Below are 20,002 nucleotides of genomic sequence, written 5' to 3' on the forward strand. Positions count from 1 at the left end.
CTTTCTCTTTCCCCAGGAGTCTCTATGACAGTGAAGTTCCTCTTTATAGGTCCCTTCACTGTAAAGCCATTCTATCTTCTTCCACAAGGCATGTCCTTAGACCTGACCGCTTCACCATCCAGCACCTCACATCTGCAGAGGTTTGAAGGGACAGTGCAGCTAGACTGTCCGCCCCTGCACCCCCCAATAGGGCTGACCACCGATTTGTCTGGATAAATGTCTCTCCTACCTTTGCTGCTCTAAAAATAATTTTTCTTAAAGAGAAACATCTTAGCAGAGAGAGGAGGGCTATTGTATTCAAGCACAAGATACTTTAGATTGTTTCATGCCTTTTAGTGACTCCATAGATAATTCTATGCTCTCCAAATTTAAGAAGTATATTTCTATTTAATTCACACGGAGAGACTGTTAGATATACAAAAACTGTAAATGCGTGGGCAGGAGAAGAGGTGTTTCGGAAGATGTGATTGCTGTCAGAGGAGCTCATCTTTAGCTCTTAAATTAGAATTTACTCACTTCCTTTGTTTTCCAATACTTGTTTTACATTTGAGCAAATATAACATGCAATTTCACTGTATATTAGGAAGTATTTTCTAAATTGAAAATTCAGTTATATCCTGAAGATTTTAGACTTCATTGCATTTATAATGGAAATAAAATCATTTATTTGATGTCTCCACTCTTACTCCATTTTTACATTTCAGGGTCAGTTAAACTGATCTTTATCCAGATGGTAAATGACATTTGAAGGTGACATTTAAAGATGTCATTTAGCTTCTCTCCTGACATTTTCCATTTTATACTTCTATATTTCACTTAATGGGGCCATTTATATTCAGTGTGATTCAACTCAGAAGCGCTTAAAATTAAAAATTCAAAGTATTCTATATTCATCTGCTGGCTAGCTCAGTTATTTCCAATTTGTCTAACCAATTAATCATGTTGGTAAGTGGTTAATAAAATTAACTACATTATTTTTTCTTTCCTTCACAAAGTAAACGTTCTTACCATTATATTGGCCAGGAACCTTGAATAATAGAAGAAATAATTAGCCCAATTGATTATTGTATTCACGTGCATAAAGAGTGACTAATGTCGGTATGTGGTTGTATCTACTGCTTCCTTGCATACGGAAGAAAAGATTTTCATAGAACTTTATCAAATGGTAGCCATCTGTATGTATTTAGGAGGATCTGTTTTATGGAAAGTATTGTTTTTTGAGGATAAAATATAGCTATCAGATTATTTCTTTTAGAAGTATAGCTAGATTTAAAATAGAATAATTATGTTCTGCAATGATTTGGAAGGTAGTTATTCTACTTTTAATTCTATTAGTATTAACTTTAAGGTATTTTTTTTTTTGTAATACATGTATGATCCTCAATTTTCCCAATTACCAAAGTCAAGAGTAAAACAAGGAAGAATTCTTATTCTTTCTTGGATTACTGTTTGGTCTTTGTTAATTTAACATAGTATTATAAACTACCATTGCTACTATTACTTACTGTTATAGTATATAGTTTCAATTTAAAGAATATCTTTTGCTTCATATGTAATTCAAACAATATACATCCAATTTCAATACTTACTATCAGTGATTTTAAACCACAACTACATTTTTGAACCTCAGTTTTAAATAATCTTTAATTTGATTAGATAATGATCTTGACTTTTTTTCTTTTTTACAGGAAAAGTTTGTAGATGTTATACTTTCTGACCCTTTGTACTTTTGAAAATAATATGTGGCTGACTTCACACAGAAATGGCAGAATGGCGTTAGCGAGTGAAAATTTTTCCTTTTCACGTTATATATTCTGTTCCATTGTCTTCTGGCATTTGTTTTTCAGTGGAGAAATAGGAGATTGGTCTGACTTTGACTCCTTTGTAGGTCAGAATGTGTTCTCTCTACATAGTTATGGATATTTTTCTTTACCCTTTGTATCAGTCACAGTCCTCCAGTAGGAAAGTCACCCTAGATGGATCATATATATAGGATTACTCACAGTGGTGTGGGCAGGATTCAGAGAACATACTCTTAATTTGGGCTGGTCAGGCATTCAGAGAAGACTGGTAACACTTGGAAATCATCACCACCTCTAGATATAAAGACATTGCTGAGGAAATGGTGTTCCAGGGGCCGGTGAAAGCTGGAACTGTGGAGGAGGGTCCACCCCATGGGAGCTGTCATCTGGATGTGTCTTAGCTACTGCTAAGATACGATGTTGAAAAAGTGAGGGAGTACTGAGGGTTGCTGCAGGGGAGGGGGTGTAACTGGGTGATGGACATTAAGGAGGGCATGTGATGTAATGAGCACTGGGTATTATATAAGAAGAACATATATATATTATATTATATATAAGACTGATGAATGACAGGCCTATACCTCTGAAACCAATAATACAATATATGTTAATAAAAAATACTTTAAAAAAGTAAAAGCACAGTTAAAAGTAAAGAACAAAGAAAAAGTGAGGGAGTGAGGAGAAATAGCCTAGACTCTCTCTCCTCCTACCCTCCATCCCTCAGCATTTCTGCCCATGCCTTCTATTGGCCAAACCCCACTAGAAGGTGACTGGCGGGGAAGGGAGCATAGGTAAAAAAGTATGCCAGGTCAGCCCCCTGAAGCACAGAGCAGGACAGAGAAGGGGCAAGAATGAGTCTGGATAGCTAAGGAGAATAACCAGTTCAAAAACATCGCCAGGACATATTTAGGTGATGGTCTTTGTTTATATGTCCAGAACATGTCGACTCTTCGATCTGAAAATAAACACTTATTTATTAATTATCTCAGAGAAGCTTTCTTGTAGTATAGGCTTGACAATCCCACAGGCTCTATTTTGTTCACTTCGTACCCCCGACTACTTCTCATCCTTTCACCTTTTTTTTTGTCCTTTTCACCTGTGTCCTCGGACAAATTCTCAAGTTTGTTCTCAGTATCATTGAGTTCTTTTTCTGCTATGTCAGTCGTGTTCTTTGAAGACTCCAGGGCAAAATTTAATTCTTACATTGAATTCAAGGTTATATTCTCAAACACATACAAGTATTCTTTTTTAAAAAGTATTTCATTTTTTTATTTGAGAGAGAGCACATGCTGGGGGTGGGGGCGCAGGCGGGTGGATAGAGGGAGAGGGAGAAGCAGGCTCTCCACTGAGCAGGGAGCCAGATGCCAGGCTTGATCCCAGGATGCTGGGATCATGACTTGAGCCAAAGGCAGATGCTTAGCAAATGGAGGTACCCAGGGACTCCCTAATTCATGCATTGAAGTTTAGTGTCCTCTGTGAGTTTTCTTATTCCCAATAGCTTCCTAGTCTTCAGATCTTAATCTCCTCCATGACCTTCTATTTTTAGTTCATAGAGGCCATGTTCATTATCTTATTAAGAATACAATATTTTTAAAGCTGCCTTCTGTTTTCTAGAGTAAATAGTTTTCAAACATATATTTTTGTTTTTTTCCTTTCTCTTCAACTGAATACATTTTTCTTGGTTTACCCAGTACATTTTATTGAATACAGCTGTTAGTGAGGTATAATTTACATACTGTCAATTCATTTTAAGTATACAATTTAATGACTTTTAGTAAGTATACAGAGTTGTGCAACCATCCCCACAATACAATTTTAGAACATTTATCTATCGTGCTCACCTGTAGTCACCTCCTGTTCTCACTCCTAACCCCAGTCAAGCACTAATCTGTTTTCTAAATCTATAGCTTTCTATTTAGTGAATACACATAATTATAATCATACAATTTTTGGCCTTTTGCATCTGGCTTCTTTCACTGAGCCTAATGTTTTTTATCAATACGTCATTCCTTTTCATTTCCAAATAATATTTGATTATGTGTATATATACATATATATGTAAAAAAGTATATATATCACATTTTGTTTATCCATTCTTCAGTTGATGGATATTAGTTTTTTCCATTTTTATGAATAATGCTACTATGAACATTCACATGCAAGTTTTTGTGTGGACCTATGTTTGATTTCTCTTGGGTAAATATCTAAGAGAAATTTATGGATATATGATGAATTTATGTTTAACTTTTTAAAGAAATTACCAAACTGTTTTCCAGAGTGGCTGCACCATTTTTTTTTTTAATTGGTAAGGTACCATTTGATTGTCTTCTTTTTTTTTTTTCTCTTAAGTAGGCTCCATGCCTTGTGTGGTGCCCAGCACCAGGCTTGAAATCCCAACCCTGAGATCAAGACCTGAGCTAAGATTAAGAGTCAGATGCTTAACCAACTGAGCCACCCTGGTAGCCCCTGTACCGTTTTACATTCTACCAGCAAAAGAGGGTTCAATTTATCAACATCCTTGCCAACTTTATTGCCTATCTTTTTTATTACAGCTATTCTATTGAGCATTAAGTGGTATGTCATTGTGGCTTAAATTTGTGTTTCCCTAATAATGTTGAACATCTTTTCCTGTGCTTATATTCCATTCGTGTATCTTCTTTCGTGTAATATCTATTCAATTTTTTGTTCATTTAAATTGGATTATTTGTCTACTTATTCTTAAGTTCTAATTTAAACTCTTTATTCTGGGAGTGCCTGGGTGGCTCAGTTGGTTAAGTGTCCAACTCTTGATCTCAGGGCCTTGAGCTCAGGGTGGTGAGTTCAATCTCTACATTGAGCTTAAACTCTTAAAAAAATTAATATATAAACTATATATATTCTGGATACACTTTTTTTTATTAGATGTATGGTTTGTAATGTTTTCTGTGTTCCTTGCCTTTTCACTTTCTTTATGATGTCTTCTGCAGTGCAGAAGTTTTTGATTTTGGTGAAGTCCAATTTATGAATGTTTTTCTTTTATCACATATGCTTTTGATGTCACTTCTAAGAAATCTCTGCCTAACCTACAGGAAAACCACTCTACTGTTTTTCTGAGAGTTTTATGAGTTTTAGCAGTTACGTTCAGGCCTATGATCCATTTTGAGTTAATTTTTGTGTATGGTGTGAGTTAGGCATCTAAATTTATCTTTTTGCATATGGATCTCCAACGGCCCCAGCACCATTTCTTGAAAAGACTATCCTTTCCCCACTGAAATGCCTTTGTCCAATGCACTTTTATTTTTTTCTACTTTTTTTCTTTTTTAAAAATATCATCGAATGTCAGACTTTCCTCAAGCCACACTCACTGTGTCACTAGTTCATAGTCCCTCTCACTGCTTGCTCTCAGATTCAAAGCTATCGCACAACTTGATACACACAGCTCCAATCCAACATCTGATGGCTGGTAGACATTTATCTAATTCTGGCCTGTTCGGAAGGAATATGAGAAAGTCTATTACTGGAGCACTCAGGCATGCTGAATATGGGGAAAACTTGAATCTTAGAAAAATGTTCTTTTTTTTACCAGTGGTATGTGAAAACCAACAAACCCCAATTTGGGTGTTCCCAAGGTTTTTCTGCCTGTGGTTCTACCCATGAAGCCTTGGATAGGAAAAGAACCTATCTAATGATTCATTGCACAAATTCATCATCTAACTCCTTCCCTGCTTGGCTCCTACTTGTATTGGAGCATTGGAGTTTACATAACCTGAGAGCTGCTGATTGCAAATCAGCCAGGCCCTTTCTCCAGATACACGATAAAGCAGTATCTGTGTGATATTTATGTATGTAGTAGAGAAGGTAGGGCTGGGACATAGAAGTATTGGCTGCCTAGTGATTTGCTTTTTAATAACTTTATTGAGCCATGTTTTACATGTCATATAATTAACCCATTCCAACTATACAAATCAGTGATCTCTAAGTAAATTTTCCAAGGTGTGCAATTACTACAATAAATTCGTTTTAGAACATTTTCATTACCTTATAAGATCCCTCATGCCTACTTACTGCTAATCCCCATTCCTTCCCTCCCTCTTGGTACTCCAGGCAACCACTAATCTACTTCCTCTACCTATTGATTTGCCTTTGCTGGACATTTCATATAAATGGACTCATATAGTATGTGTCTATTATGTCTGGATTCTTTCACTTAACATAATGTTTTCAAGCCTCAGCCATGTCATATCATCTATCAGTAGTTCATTCCTTCTTTTTTAAATTGCTGAATAGTATAGTATTGTATGGATACCATATTTTATTTATCCATATTTATGCATTCACCAGTAGATGAACATTTGGGTTGTTCCCAATTTTGAGCTATTAGGAATAATGCTTCTAAGAATATTCTTGTGTAAATCCTTATGTGAATATAGGTTTTCATTCCTCTTGGATATACCTAAAAATGGAATTGCTGAGTCATATGGTAAATTTGTGTTTAACCTTTTAAGATTTAGGGATGTCTGGTTTTGATTGGTCTGCATTTCCATTTCTTTTCTGTTTTAGACAGTAAAGGTTATGTTTAAGATACATTATGTTTCTTCATTGAATTCCATTGATACTGCTATTAAGGGAAATTTTTTTCAGATTCTGGAAAATGCTTGACTGTTAACTTTAGCTCCCAATGTTACTGCATCTGTGTTTTTATCTTTGCCTTCAAGTATATTTTAATAAGGAGAAAGTGATAGCTTCCATATTTTATTAGCCCCAAATTCTATTTGACTAACAATGTAAACAGTAAATTTTATTTAAAATATAATACCTTAGGAAATGAATCTGATTCACCTGTGATTGGTTTCCATAACTTCCTTAATATATGGAATATTTTATTTTTATTCCATTTCTATCTCATGCTCTTATATTCATGCATGTATTCCCCTGGGGACTTATTTATTATTTATTATTTATTATTTATAAAGGCACTACTATATGTGTAGCTGTTAAGTTGCTCTCATGTCGAAAAAAGATGCGTGTTCACATGTGTATGTTCTTGAGCATTATATCAAGGGCCTAAGTAAATTTACTTAGCCTAGAATATGGTACTTGTTTTTGTTCAAATTAAAATTTCAGAAATTTAGTGATTGTCCATTTATTCCAAAATTACTTAGAAATGAACTGACTAATTTGGTCAAATGCAATACACTTCCAAAGGACATTACAATACCTCTTAATATGAAGTAAAATCAGATTTTAAGATTTCAAGGAGCCCTTGTTCTCTAGTGGTATCTATAATAGATTTCAGATTATGTGTTTGGTATATAGATAGAGGTTATGGAGATTCTGTTTGTCCTTGTGTTTTAGAATTTACTGAGCAGTGTTTAAGATATGCTGAAATTCCTTCCAGGACCTAACACACATATATATGTTCACACATGCACACAGACATGCACACAGACTCACACTCATTTGCTCTGTGAATGTGAACGTACGCATACAAACAAAACACACTCCATAGATGTGTTATTTCATTTTGAAAGCTTGGGTTTAGTTCTTTGTCTTTTTAAATATGCCATGTGATTTTTTTTTTTATTAAACCAATGACTTCTTCCCCTACTTTCTCTATCCTTAAAAAAAGGGGGGGGCCAGTTTCTCAGGAATAGTTGATTATTACTGAATTAAACCATAGAAACAAGATTTTTTTTCAGTCCTCTTAAGATTTGCAGAGAAAATATTCTGTAATCATACTTTATTCATGATTTTTACTTACTTGGTATGTGATAGAAACTATAAAGATTGTGATTGTCATGCTTTTTTCATAAATGTTTTCATAAATTCCTTACAGGATGTTAACTCAGTCTTCTTATGCCATTTGTTTTCAAATAATTTCAACTATGTCTCTAGTAAATACCTATTAAACTCTAAAGAATATCTAAGCAAAAAAAAAAAAAACAAAAACAAAAACTAAGCAGAATCCTCCTTAGTAGCAATCAAGAAAGATAACAGGCAGGGCATCTGGGTGACTCAGTTGTTAAGCGTCTGCCTTCGGCTGAGGTCATGATCCCCGGGTCGTGGGATCGAGTCCTGCATCGGGCTTCCTGCTCAGCGGGAAGCCTGCTTCTCCCTCTCCCTCTCCTCCTGCTTGTGTTCCCTCTCTAGCTGTCTCTCTCTCTGTCAAATAAATAAATAAAATCTTAAAAAGATAACAGGCAAAGTCAGAACAAAAAATCAAATGATAACATAGACTGCTAAACCCTCATTAATGAGGAAATTTAATATGAATAAATGTGATGTCCTATGATGTGATTTTTAAAGAAGTACACAAATACAAAAGGATAGAAGTATATTTATAGCTATTTACACGAAAAGAGGCTTAGGGAGTTTAGTTGATCAAAAGCTAGATATGAGACCATGTCATATGATAAATGTTTAAAAAAACTGGGGAGTATATATATATATATATCCTGAAGAAGAAATTGCCTGCATTCCCTATATATATATAGGCTGAAGAAGAAAATACTTGACATGTGATCACTCTCTTCCAGTATTTGGAGGTATTTAATATAGAAGATAAGGTAGATTTTTTTTTTTGATGCAGTGCTCCATGATTCATTGTTTGCGTATAACACCCAGTACGTGCCCTCTTTAATACCCGTCACCAGGCTAACCCATCCCCCACCCCCCCAGAACCCTCAGTTTGTTTTTCAGAATCCTTTGTCTCTCATGGTTCGTCTCCCCCTTCGATTCCCCCCCTTCATTCTTCCCCTCCTGCTATCTTCTTCTTCTTTTTCTTTTTTTTTTTTTTAACATATAATGTATTATTTGTTTCAGAGGTACAGGTCTGTGATTCAACAGTCTTACACAATTCACAGCGCTCACCATAGCACATACCCCCGCAATGTCTATCACCCAGCTACCCCATCCCTCCCACCCCCCACCACTCCAACAACCTTCAGTTTGTTTCCTGAGATTAAGAATTTCTCATATCAGTGAAGTCATATGATACATGTCTTTCTCTGATGGACTTATTTTGCTCAGCATAATACCCTCCAATTCCATCCACATCGTTGTAAATGGCAAGATTTCATTCCTTTTGATAGCTGCATAATATTCCATTGTATATATATACCACATCTTCTTTATCCATTCATCTGTCAATGGACAGAAGGTAAGGTAGATTTATTATTTGAATCACTTTTTTTTTTTTTTAAAGTAGGCTCCGTGCCCAGCATGGGGCACAACACAGGGCTTGAACTCCCGACCCTGAGATCAACACCCTAGCTGAGATCAAGAGCCAGACGCTCAACTGACTGAGCCCCCCAGGCACCCCACTTTGAGTCATTTTCAACTTTAAGTAGATTTAGGATCAGAATACACACATTTTATCCATTAGAGACATTTGTAAACGGATTGGCATGCCTGCCTCTTATGGGAGCAAGCTCCTGGAAAAGCACAGGCAGAGACTAGGTAGTATATAAAGGATTCCTGTAGGGTGCTGAATGGAAGATTGGTTTCTTCGGCACCTTCCACATACATGACCTTAGCAGTCCAAGGCAGAGTTTGAACATTTCACTGTCACTAGGGGCCAAGCAGGTTTTATAAATGAGCGACGCTGTTTGTGTTAAGACTGATGGGGCAAACTGGATATTGTATGTCTCAATATTTAGTTCCAACCCAAGGATGTCATGCCATAATCAGGACCTAACTTTGCCAGATCTTCCCATTTTTCAAGCAAAGCTGGAAATCTTGATTTTTAGAATGTAAATTGTCCACATTTTATTTTATTTTTCTTAAAGATTTTATTTATTTATTTGACAGAGAGAGAGAGCACAAGCAGGGGGAGCGGCAGGCAGAGGGAGAGGGAGAAGCAGACTCCCTGCTGAGCAGGGAGCCTGAGGCAGGGCTTGATCCCAGGATCTTGGGATCATGACCTGAGCCGAAGGCACTCACTTAACCAACTGAGCCACTCAGGCACCCACACATTTCAAAAACTGGCAACTAATTCCAATAATTTTAAAGCACAACTGTGGGCTGTCACTTTTTAACCTAACCTAGGAATTATTCCAGAAACTTACAACTATTCTTTTTCAGTACATTTCAGAAATTAATTGAATACTCTGATTTTTAAATTTTATCACAAAATATCTTAAATGTGTAATTGTATAAAGAATCATTTTAAAGTACCTAGGTACCACTCCTTAGCATCCTGCCACTGCAGTGGCACTTTAAGCATATTTCTTACAAGATTCTGAACTTGATACAAAAACTTCTGTATTAATAAGGTAGAAGCCCGGTTGAGACACAATATAAAAAAGACTGGACAAATCACCATTTCAGCTTATAAATGCTGGCTGCAGTGTAGTTTTTCTCCTTTGACTCAGTATAGAAAAAGGCCATAAAGCCCTGCTATCACTGCCCAGCCATAATTTTCTTTTTTTTTTAAGATTTTATTGATTTATTTGACAGAGAGAGACAGCGAGAGAGGGAACACAAGCAGGGGGAGTGGGAGAGGGAGAAGCAGGCTTCCTGCCGAGCAGGGAGCCCGATGCGGGGCTCGATCCCAGGACCCTGGGATCATGACCTGAGCCGAAGGCAGTCGCTTAACCAACTGAGCCACCCAGGCGCCCCCCCAGCCACAATTTTCTAAATGCATTTTAGTTGCTAAATGCAATGGCGCATAGAGCTCAATTCATTGACTAGAGCAAATTAGAAGGGAATATAAAGCTCTGCATTTGCTGATGACATTCATAGCTGAGTAAGTATATATTTACTGTGGATCAAGTGTCTAAGGCATAAAATAATTTTTTTAACAATTATTATTTCAAAAGTCATTAACCAGGTTTTCAGATTTAAAGAAATAAGTTCAACTGAGAGAACTTCCTGTTCTAAATCTCTTGCTTGTGTGAAACTTTCTGAGGCGTTTGCATGGTTCCTATCTGGTGTAACATATGACACGAATGACAGAGAAGCACCTATTATGTTGTCTTTGCTTTTTAAAAGCAAGATGGTCTTCCTTGGAATCCGTTTATTATCAGTAATTTGGAAAACCCACTAACAACCTATACCCTGCTCCAAAAGAGGGTTTCTACAATGACGTGAGAGTTTCTTGGATTAGAAACCTTGAGCCCCTTGAGGGTCCTTGGAGTAGTTTAGAGAATACAGAGACTGTTTCTCCCAAAGGACCAAGGAGTTGTTTTGATCATATGGTTGGTATGAAGCACACAATGGAAAGCATGCAGTTATTGGTTTCATGCCCAACGTGGGGCTTGAACTCCCGACCGTGAGATTAAGGGTTGAATGCTCTACCAACTAAGCCAGCCAGGTGCTCCTTATTGGGTCCTAACTTTTAAAAGGGATATTTTATGTAAGACCCAACTATTACAATTTCAACTCCCGCTTCCTCACAATTTCACTTCCTCTGGTTCTATAGTATAAACACATCCCATTAATGAGAGAAACTTCCATTTCTTTTTTTCTTTTTCTTTTTCTTTCTTTTTTATTTTTTCTCTCTGATATCCCATGGTCTTTAAGATCTCTTGGATTTTCTGGGGTGAAGTTCAATATTTTGCTCTTTAAGTTTCTGGCTTACCTGAATTTCACTGTACTAATCATGGAAAGTGAGTTCCAGCATAAAAACACTTATGCACTATTAGCAAGCAATATGCTAGGAAAAGAGCAGAAGAGTTCCAAAGTAATTACTGGTACCAAACCGACTTTCATAAAGGAAAGATACTATGCAAATCTAGAGCCATTCAAAGCCATGTGGCCTTGAGATAATCCTGATTCTTAAAAAGGCAAAAAGATTCATGTTTTCTCTTTCATCAGTGGCCTAGTTTGATAGCATGCTCTACAAATTTCACTCATTAATATTCCTTAGCGATAAAGAATTTATACAACTCTATAGTCAACCTGACCTCTGCTGTAGCTATCTATCTCAGCACAAAGGGAGAAGGATGGAGAAGTCAAAAAAAGGAAAATTTATTGGATTCTTTTATCTAAAAATAAAATAAGAAAAAATAGGAATGGTTTGAGGCTTAACAACAAGAAAAGCAGCTTTACCAGCTTTTAAAAGTTTTTATTTAGGCATTCACTTGAGGTAAAAAAAAAAAGAAAAAAGAAAAAAAAAGGTGTGGAAGCCTGATAACTCAGAAGACAGGAATGGGGTCCGGGCTTGTAGGACAGAAAAGAAGATGACCTTCTGGCAGAAGAAGGTTGACTCATTCCTGCACATGTGGGACTCCACCTCCATGACACACACTTCTGTACACCAGGTCTACCTCTCCACATCTGTGACGTGCACCTCTGTGTCAATATCCAGAAGGGCATCCCTATCTTTCCTAAGAATGAAAAGTTCACAGTTTTTTTATTTATTAGTATTTTCTGCTAAATCCCAGATTTAAACTGTTGGTCAATTCCTTTCCTGAATCTTCCAAGATTGTTTCTTGGAGTAGATGAATTAAGGGTGACTTTCTTTTCCTCTGTTCTCAGTTCTGTTCTTTTCCAAATTTGGGTCTTCTTAACTAACCATCAGTAGAAATTTGAAAAATCTAATCCTTACATTACAGTTGAGGATTTTCTGGGTACAACTGCCTTTAAGTTCTGTAAAGAACTTTTCAATTCTGTGAACTGACTTAAGTAGAAAGTCTTGAGGATTTTCTGGGTACAACTGCATTTAAGTTCTGGAAAGAACTTTTCAATTCTGTGAATTGAAATGATTCTTTATACAATTACACATTTCTACTTAAGTAGAAAGTCTTGTAAAATTAAAGTTATTTTTTTTTCCTCTGCCTGGGAAATTATAGAAACAAAAGCACAATCAAAATTTGATAAACTAAAGATAGAACTGACATATAAATAAGAAACCTAGATCTAGGGAAACACCAAAAATGTGTATATATCACTTCTTCCTGAAAAGGAAGAATAAAAGCTAAGTTCAAATGTGTGAACTTCAAAAATGTGCTGAGCCAGACCCTGTAATAAGCCTGACTGTTAGGATGAACTTTATTAGCTTTTAACTCTATCACACCTTTGGTGCTAATTGAACACCTACTTTTATGAAAAAGAAGCATCTGCATCTGGAACTGAAAGGTGAGCCTTTATAATAATTTGTTTAAAGTTCAGTTTTATTAAAAAATATGGAATCAAAATATTGACAAAGGCAGGAGAAAAATAAGACAAGGAAAGTACTTTGAGCTTTATTTTTTCCTGTGTTTGAGAACCGCCTTCAACTCTTTTTCTTGACCTTTTACGTGAGTCTTTTGCTTTTTTGGAATTTTGAATAGGGGATTTTTTTTTTTTTCATAAATGTCAACCAGGGCTTTTTCAATTCCAATGGTGAAAAATATTTGGTAAATGTATCAGCTTTTGCTGTGTAACAAACCATCCCAAAATTTAGTGGCTTAAAACAATAATTGTTTATTTACTTAATTCTGTGGTCCTCTATATAGATTATTTTGGTCTTAATTGGGTCCCTGCATTTATTTTTGGCCAGCTGACAGCTGACAATCAAGGCTCTGCATCTGAAAGTTTGTTGGCTATTGTCTAGGACAATGGGAGTAACTAGGCCATGTGACTCTTTCTAGGCTATTCTAGACCTGTCATATGGGGCAGCATGTGTCCAAGAGTGAGTCAGCAGAAGTGTGCCAGATCCCTTGAGGGTAGCATCAGAACTAGCATGTCACCTCTCCTACCACATCTTACTCCCACCAGATTTTATTGCTGAAAGCAAGTCAAAGGGCCAGCCCTGTTTGAAGAGGCACAGAAATAGACTCTGCCTCTAATGGGGCCCATTGCAAATGGACTGCCTATTGGGAGGGGAAAAATACAACCAGTTTTGTAAAGAGTCTTACTGTGGAAAGCTTTCATCAGTAAAAAAAATCTTAAGTCTAATGTATAACAGACAGTGGTTGGAGCCCAAAGCTTAGTTGCCTTTATGCCCATGATTTCCAGAGTATTTTTTGTAGGCCTTTGATGAGTGATATGATATGGAAAATGACTCAGTTTACATCAGAGTAATCACATTGATGTTTCTCCAAGGCTAGGGAAAGTGAAAGAGTCGGGAGGGTTACCGACTTGGTCCCTTCATGACTGAGAGCAGAGAGAGAGCCCCCACTTTCTTTTAAGAATTTATTTATTTGTCAGAGAGAGAAAGAGAGAGCACAAGCAGGGGGAGTGGCAGGCAGAGGGAGTAACAGACTCCCCGCCGAGCAAGGAGCCCGATGGTGAGACTTGGTCCGGGGATCCTGGGATCATGACCTGAACTTAAGACAGACCCTTAACCGACTGAGCCACCCAGGCGTCCCAAAGAGAGGGCACTTTTAGAAAACAACTCAGAGAAGAGTCCCTGTGACCTGGGCTTGAAGGCAGGAAGAGAAGCCCAGGTTCTGGAGACTTTGAGGGCCAGGGACAGAAGAGAAACTGTGTGAGAGGAGCCGATGAGTGGAAGCGCAAAAGCTGACAGTCCATCAAAGAGTGTTGGTACCAGATATCTTTTACAAAATGATTCTGAGACTCAGAATCTTAATTTTTTTTAAAGATTTTATTTATTTATCTGACACAGAGAGACACAGCGAGAGAGGGAACACAAGCAGGGGGAGTGGGAGAGGGAGAAGCAGGCTTCCCGCGGAGCAGGGAGCCCGACGCGGGGCTCGATCCCAGGACCCCGGGATCACGACCTGAGCCGAAGCAGATGCTTAACGACTGAGCCACCCAGGCGCCCCCAGAATCTTAATTTTTGACACTGGGGAAAATGGGATTGGTAAAAAATCAAGAAAAGGACTCAAGCACAGTGACGGTATATCATATGTCCCATCGTAAATACTCTTCAGCTCATACATTATTTGCTTCAGACTTTTTCTGTAGAAAACAATGAGACATTTTTATTTTTACAAGCTTTAAATGGACTTTTATTTATTTATTTATTTTTGTTGTTTCCTGACTTGTTAATTTTAGCTTAAATGGACTTTTATTTATGTGTTTGTTTTGACCTTCTACCAGCTTGGGTTAGAATGCTTCAGAAAACAAATCTATATAAGACGTAAGGTCAAAGTAGTCGTTTCTTCATTCAGTTGGTATTGTCTGAGCAATGACCTGGTAGCCGGTGGACCTCTAACAAAGAATACAAAGTTCCAGTGTGGGTAGAGCTCATGTTCCAGAATGAGGATTAGCCATGAATCAAATACACAAGTCAGAGGGTGAGAGAGCTATGGAGAAAAATAAAGCGGGGTGAGAAGAAGCAGTGCACCGAACAAGAGTAGAGGAGGTATTTTATGGTGTTACTTGTTACCTTATATGAAATGGTTGGGGAAGGTCTCCGGTTAAGGACCCTTGAAGGAGTTGCAGGGGTGGGTATGGGAGCATAGGAAGGAAGAGTGTTGTGGGCAGAGGAAAGGCCCCTATCTGGAGCATGCTTGGCATGTTTGAGGGACCACAAGGATGCCTGTCACATGAGCTCAAGGAAAGCAGGGGTGGGTGTGGTGGCAGGTGAGGTGCAAGAGCTTGTTCGGGGTGGGGGGCCGACTGACCACAGGCAGCAGAGCAGTGATTCTCAGAGCGCCTGGTACTCACCCTGCAAACTCTGAAAAAATGCCTAGGCCTAACCCCAGAATCTATTTTAACTGGTCTGGGTTAAAGCCTGGTGAAGTCTTTGGAAAACATTACCGGGACAAATCCAGTGTGTGATCAAGGTCTCCTAGGCCTTCGTAAAGTGTGGCTCTGATTCTGAGTGAGACCAAAACTGCTGGACAGTTTTGCACAGAACGCCATGACCTGATTATCCTAGTCTGCCTCCTTCCCCCACATTCCCTTTGGCTCCCAAGATCATGTCTTAGTATAAAGCTTGGGATCCTGCTTCCCCCCTTTTAAGGGAGAGAGTGGAGAACGTGGTCGTGAGCGCAATCTCTGGGTGCCCTTGCTGGCCCCTTCTCTGCCACGCTCTCTGGTAGGTGTCAAGGATGTAGTAGGAGGGAAGGAGGAAGACTTCTAGAACCTCTCCAGTTTCCCTTCAAAATGGGTTGAAGCCTGTCTTAGTCCATTCGAGCTGCTATCACAAAACACATACTGGGTAGCTTATAAACAACAGAAATTTATTTCTCACAGTTCTGGAGCCTGGAAGTCTGAGATCAGACTTGTGCCTTCATGGCCAGGTGAAGGCCCTCTTCTGGGTTGCAGGCTTCTATACTCACCAGGCAGAAGGGGCTGGGGAGCTCTCTGGGTCTCTTTTGGTAGGGGCACTAATCCCATCCATGAGGGCTCCACTCTTATGACCTAAGCACCTCCCAAAGGCCCCCACCTCCAAATACCATCACATTGGACATTAGGATTTCAACATACGAATTTGGGGGGGTGGAAAGGGGGAGACATAAATATTAAGACTGCAGCAGAGCAAGAGTTCCTGCCTCTCTACTTCCATCAGAAATCCCCATGCCTCTTTCCCACTGTTCCCCTAAATTAGGGGATGACTGTGAGTGTGTGTTCACTGCTGGTGAGCCCTATGTTGAAATAGAAAAACATATTTCTCCTGTGTAATATATGTAAACTAGGGCCCCAAGCATGCAGCAGTGGTGTAACAGGAGAGAGAACTCCATCAGAAATAATCCAACCCTATACTTTTCTTCCTTTGGAGTAACATTGTAACAAAATTATTCAGAACAAGAACCCTGAAGCTAGATAACTTACACCCTGATTCTAACACTTACTAGCTGAGTGATTTATCCTTTGTGTGCTTCAGGTAATGGTGTCAACCTAAATCTCTTGTAAGATCAAATGAGTAGTTACATATTAAGTGATTAGAATGTGCATGACACACAGTGCTCAGTAAATCCTAGCTATTAATATAGCTTTAGTTTCCTTCTTGATTTCATCACTGAACAAATGGGTCTCTTTAATTTTAGCAAAAACATAGGAGACTATTATACATTATCATGTCTTTCCGTGCCATTTTAGACAGGCTTTCCTCTGTTTAATTGCTGAAAACATAAAGATGCTATATATTAAGAAATGGACCAAATTTCAAATGAGGAAAAAAAGGTAGTCTCAACATATTTTTAGAACACGAACAATCCATTTTCTATAATTGCTGTGCAAGCATGTGTTTTTTGGAAAAACCCTTTAATTCCTGGCCTTTACATGGATGAAAAAGAATAGCAGCCTCTTTTGGACTAGTTGAGGCTGGGAAGGAAAAGAATTAAGATGTGGACAGGACATGCTTTGAACACATTTATCTATCTGGAGAACCATCTGAAGAGCCTACTTTGAGAACAAAGATGAAAATGTGAGATTTAGTTCTGGAGTCCCAAACTGCTTCCCTGAGGAGATTCCTGGATTTGTGCATGCAGGTGGGGCAGGATGATGGTGGGGCGGGGGGGGGGGGGGGGGGGGGGGGGGGGGAAGCAGGGGGAGTTGGTGATGGAAAGTTACACTCACAAGAAAGAGACTGGACTTACGTTAGTTCTCCAACTTTCTCTACACAAGTGAGTCCTATCTTTTGTTTTATTGGAGTCAGAAAGTTAATAAAAACTTACTGGAATATGAAAAGATGATTAAATATTTATTGAAAATTTAAATGTGATCCTTGAAGGTACTTGTCTTAGAAGTGCCTTACAGGCAGTTTACCTTTATTCAAGGAGAAATCTCTTTTCAGAGCTTTGGGTTTGACACCCCACTTGAGTAATATTCAAATAAAAGTAAAATAGAAAATGCCTCTTAGGAAAGGATGGCCTGGTTTCAGCTTTTCTCCAATATTAATTTAGAGGGCTCATTTTAACATTGCCCACAGGATAAAGTCTAAATTTCTCAGCTCCACAAGCTGACCTCAGTGCTTTAAAAGCATCTCCTTCTGCCTCAGCTCTGTAGTCTCTACCCCCATTACTTCTTGTCTGAAGTCAGTGAGTCTATAAAGGCACACCTATTCCCCTGAGTATTTGCTGATTTTTAAATTTGGTTTTATTTTTGTTGAAATTTTGTACATTCTTCAAAGATCAGCCATCTCAGATGATTTCCTCTGATCTCTTCAGATCTGGAATCATTGTTGCTTCTTTGTCCTCTCAATATTTTGTTTGTTCTTCATTCATTGCCCTTCCTTAATTCTGTCTACTGTTTTAGCTAATTATCTGCATCCTTTTAACCATTGTAAACACTTAGCTCCTCGTGGGGCAAAGAGTAAAATGTTCCTCAGTCGCATTTGTATAACCGTATAGTATCATATATATGCCAGAACTCAACAAATATCTATGGAATGAATGAAAAATAAAGACCCACTCAAAAAAGCTCTCAGAATCTTAGAGCATACTTTCCCTCATTTCCCTTGCATGATGTCCCTTTACCTCATGGACATTTGGACTTCTACTTTTGTGTCTATATATTTCTTCTATGACAGTCTGACTATGGATACTTTTTGCTTGCAACAACCTTATTCAGTATCCTTCAAGATCTGACTCATGCCATCAGCATCATTTGCTGTCCTCACATTTTGTTACAGACAGACTGAATTGTGTCCCAGAAATGGTCTTTCTACATGGAATACTTTGTTCTTCCCTTTTCCCTCTTCTCCGTCTTCTACTGGCTGACTCTTCCCTCCCAGATTCAGGATAAGAGGTTACTTCTTTCTAGAAATTGTCCCTAGCTCCCCACACCATCTCCAGCCCCAGACTGGCTTAAGCCTTTCTCCCTTATGATCTAGTGTAATAAAGATAAAAAAGATTTGGGTCAAAACCTGATTTTGCTACCTATTGAGCAGTGATTTTAGACCAGCTCCTCTCAAACTTTATCATGCATCAGAATCACCTGGAGAGCTTGTTAAATCAAAGGGGTGTTTTAGGGGCGCCTGGGTGGCTCAGATGATTAAGCGTCTGCCTTCAGCTCAGGTCATATCTCCAGGTCCTGGGATCAGTCCCTGTGTCGGGCTCCTGGCTCAGCAGGGAGTCTGCTTCTCCCTCTCTCTCCACCTCTTCCCCCTGCTCCTGTTGTCTCTCAGTCTCTCTCTCTCAAATGAATAAATAAAATCTTTATAAAAAGGGGGGAGCGGTGTTTTAAGAATTAATTGAGATAATATATGTAAAGTGTTTAACATGAATTAGTGCTCAATTATCACCAGTTACTATTGTTTTTACATTATCATTGCTTTCATCACACTGTTTTAAATTGCAGACCGAATAGAACGATTGCCGAGTAAACTAGGAAACTCATAATGAGCAGTGACTCTGCCGGTTTTATTATTGTTGTATCACAGGAGTCCTATTAAGTACATTGGTTAGCACTAAATGAACATATAATAAAATACCCTAAAAAAAAGCATTCAATAAATATTTAATGAAGTGAATTTGGCTGCTTCTTTGCAGGTAGTTCCTACCCAGACTGTTCCAGGATTCCCTAGTTCAGCTTGCTGTATTTTTGGGTTTTCTTGGGACTGCTTTTGTTGATCGGTTCCCACACCACCTTTGGTTATGGTGAATCAGTCCTCACAGCCTTTGTTTCTAAGATTTAACAAGCAACATAGAGAACATCTTTCTGTAAAGAAGTAGAAATAGATAAGCACACGGGCCATTCATTTGGCTCTGCAGTCTGAATTTCATACTGAATGAAAGCAGTTGCAGCAATGTATTCTCCTGCCTTCTGGGCCTGAACATATGCTTGCATTTAACACTGGATATGGGTTAGAAACTAACACGGGGAAACTGTAATTTGGGGTTCTTTGCAAATTCATGAAGCCTTCTTTTTTGGGAAGCCTTTCCTGCTTTTACATTCAGCCTATACCCCCATCCTCCTGTTTGACCTCAGAACCTCATATTTTATGAATACATTCATTATGAATATGTTTCGTTAGTTCAGCAAATATTTTTTTCCAATATCTGCTCTGTGCCAAATACTATTCTGATGATGGTGATACCACACTAAGACAAAGCCCCTGCTTCACAGAACCTAAAGCATGGCATTTACCAACTGGTACGATAATTGTTTGATTCTCTGTCTCCCACGGTATATTGTGCACTTCCTGATGGTGAGTGCACTGTTTAATTGATCTTTGGATATCCAGTTCAATATCAGGTATGTGGTAGGTATTCATACATATGGATTAGTTTTTATACAGAGGGACTCCTTATTATATTGGTGCTGAGAAATAGAACAGAGTGCTGGAGATCATGTATTGCTGGTCCGTGAAAGGATCTGGCGCTAGATTTTTTTTTTTTTTTTTTTTTACTTACAAAGTGTTGTTTGTCTGAATTTCAATTAGG

The 20,002-nt window shown here is 38.2% G+C and overlaps 1 protein-coding gene across 2 annotated transcripts in view; it reads left to right on the plus strand.

The window, feature by feature from the left end:
• SOGA3 (SOGA family member 3) overlaps positions 1-20,002 on the plus strand; it is a 45,877-nt gene that overhangs the window by 16,099 nt on the left and 9,776 nt on the right. The window lies entirely within an intron of this gene.

This window comes from Zalophus californianus, chromosome 7 (assembly GCF_009762305.2).
Source record: "Zalophus californianus isolate mZalCal1 chromosome 7, mZalCal1.pri.v2, whole genome shotgun sequence".
Classification (NCBI taxonomy): domain Eukaryota; kingdom Metazoa; phylum Chordata; class Mammalia; order Carnivora; family Otariidae; genus Zalophus; species Zalophus californianus.